Here is a 3139-nt window from a genome sequence, read left to right on the forward strand (position 1 = left end):
CTAAACAATGGATTAATTTTATTGTTTATTTACACAGATGTAGTGTTTGTAGGGGTAAACCCATGATTTAAATAGTAAATGCATAGGGTAAATAGGTTTTTGTCTGTGGTGTCTTTTAGGCATAAATCTAATTTCTTTGGTCCTAATTTCCTTGTTTTCCATGGCATAAAATGGCCTAGGAAATTATAACAGACCATTTTTAATTCGGCGTAAAGTCAAATTTTGAGTATTTCTTTATTAGAATAAGTTTAAAATTTTCATTTTAAGAAACGGGTATCAGAATAGATATAAAACAACTTGTTTTTAACTCTTAACTCAATCTACTGCATTTATCTCCCTTAGTTGTGTAAAAAGGTCGTAATGATACAATATTCATTGGAATGTTTGCTTGCGTAGGTACACAAAAATGGGTCGAACAAAAAAAAGCAAACCACAGAAGAAAACTTACGAGAAACAATTGTTTAAAATAATTTCCTTGGCTACCAAAAATTCATGACCTTATAACTTTGTTTCTAAAACGAATTATGACACCCCTTTTAGATATATTAGCTTAGTTTTTGCTACTTAATGCAATGGGAAACTAAAAATAGTTAAAAACAAAAAATTTTTTCATACCAAGGAAATTAGGCAAAATTGACCATTTTTGGCGAAATACCCTACTTCACGATTACCTTGGAAAAATAAATTTTGCATGTAACAAAAGTAACGAAACGTAATAATGCACATCATCCACCTAACACTTAATCTGAGACATCCACCGTTCTTTCCATTCGCTCACTCTTCATAAGAGTGAGATAGAACTATTGCGTACTGTGCGTACAAGTATAGATATGAGATACTAGCTTTCGCATAACAATATTTGTAGGATAGGTAATAGGTACTCGTATCTCATGGACTTGGCGTAACTTTAAAATAAACGTGCTCAGTACATACATTACGCACACACTTACACGCATTATAAATACACGATTTAAGAAAACAACATGGCCGCAATATAGGCAATCAGCTGACAGGTTTGTATGTGTGTGTGTGTGTGTGTGTGTGTGTGTGTGTGTGTGTGTAGGTATAGTTGTCAGCTGATTGCCATGTTGTTTTCTTAAATCTTGTATAGATGACCCACGCTGAACTGTCCCACCAAACTCAATGACAGGGGGGCGCTACCATCGTTCAACTATATGGTTTCCAACATGGCAAAAATCGGAACCAGCGATCCGGTATTGACGGTGGCGCCCCACTGTCAATGTCATCGATAGGACAGTCCAGTATTTTGGAACTATATGTACTCGGCACAAGTCAGGTAGTGACGTCATATGAAAAAGTCGCCAGAATGAGTACTGACCAAACATTATCTATCTCTTTTTTTATACGTCACCATGGGTAAGTTAGAAAGAGATAAACAGCTGTTTGTCATTAATGTGTCGATTTGATATGTATTTGTATAAGCAATTTTTGTATACTTAGCTCAAAATGTTAGGCGAATTAGGCTACTTTAAGAAAAAAAAATATTAGGCGATTTAGGCTACTCGGTAGGAAAAATTAGGCGAATTGAGTTAGCTGATATCTGGCAACCCTGCCCGCCGCGTCTCGTAGTCCGAGCCAGAGCGTTAGTGAGCACGGACGTATCGCTGTCCGTCACCGCCGGACCCGCGATGTATATAATATCTTAAAAACTAAATATGTAATCGCGTATTGGTGAACCCCGCTACCGGGTGAGTGTTGCAAAAGTATTTTTAATGCCTAGATTTTATACTTGTGCTAAATGTAAGTGCCTAGCCGCCATTTTGTTCTTCAAATGTGCTATCCGTGTGCTCGGTGTCATTTCATACAAATTTCCTATTTCTATAACTTCCTAATATTATTAATTTACAACTTACTACATTATTAAATAAATAAACTAAATATTTTATGAAATGACATCGACACGTCATGACCTTTACATGACCTTGGTCGTACTGTAACGACACTTTCTAAAATCTATTTAATTTACTAAATTGAACTATTCTAATCCTATTCTACTTGTTCTAATTATTCTAAATTATCGCCTACCTATATTGTTTTACAAATCAATTGCCTACATAGATGATATTCTAAATAATTATCTACCTACATAATTTAATATTTTGCATACTTCACTTCACCTTTCACTACTGTAATTCTGTTTGACTGCCACATCATTACATCACCATTTATTACAAAAATCATTCCATCTGCTTCGCTAGTATTTTGATGTCGCAGTCAAACGGTTAAGCTAGCAACTGCTTAAATATGCCGTTTGATTCGCAGGGTTCATCTTCGCGTTCACGTTCACGTTCACCTTCAGCTTCACCTTCACTACAACTACCTGCCATGCATGGCCAGCGGCTCTTCAACCCGGCAGAGCTGCCTGCCGTGTCGGACGGCCCGTGCGCACACTCTAAGTGGCCCTACACCACAGTGCGTGCGGCCCTTACCGTCTGGCGTGTCGACAACTCTGCAGGCTTACCATCTCGAAGAACCAACCCACATCACCATCAATGCTAGCGAGGACAGTGGTTTGAATATACTACCACCGGTGACGAATCTCGTGCGATACGATAGTTTGCTCGACAACCCACACCCTTAAGGTCTCTTGCTACTTAATTCTAAATAAATTACTTGTTAACCTAAACTATCTTTTATTTCTCTAACTTAACTCTAAATTCTATTATGTCACTGCTTCTAAAGCCTCAACCGTGACACGGTTGCTTAGTAAGTATAATATGATTGAATAGCGAAAATTAAATTAGTTTACTTGCTGCGTAATCTGGCTGAACTGCATGCATCATGTCACCAGACGATCAGTGAAAAAAAGATCGCCTTTTTTATTTGGCAATATTTCGACATTAACAGATGTTTAATAGTTATGTACTCGTCATTAGTGACTAGCCCAGATAAATAAATTAGTTTTTTGAAAGGCCTTATTATGGCTTTTTTGCAACTTTTTGGACTTTAAATAAAAGCCGTCATTATTATAAGCCATTTTATTGATATTTACCTCAAAGATTAATGTATTTCATTTTATTAATAGGAAAATGTAGTTTTTTAATATCCGGTATCCGGCCGGATAGTAAATTTAGGCCGGATATCCGGCCTACCGGATAGTTACCGGATATCCGTTTCA

General features: G+C 36.8%; 1 long non-coding RNA gene across 1 annotated transcript; it reads left to right on the forward strand.

Moving 5' to 3' along the window:
• The first annotated feature begins 1298 nt into the window (after window positions 1–1298).
• On the forward strand, window positions 1299–2647 carry LOC135086346 (uncharacterized). The gene is made up of 2 exons (XR_010260427.1): window positions 1299–1709; window positions 2284–2647. It is a non-coding gene; the product is annotated as an uncharacterized LOC135086346 (long non-coding RNA).
• Window positions 2648–3139: the final 492 nt, after the last annotated feature.

This window comes from Ostrinia nubilalis, chromosome W (assembly GCF_963855985.1).
Source record: "Ostrinia nubilalis chromosome W, ilOstNubi1.1, whole genome shotgun sequence".
Taxonomy (NCBI): Eukaryota; Metazoa; Arthropoda; class Insecta; order Lepidoptera; family Crambidae; genus Ostrinia; species Ostrinia nubilalis.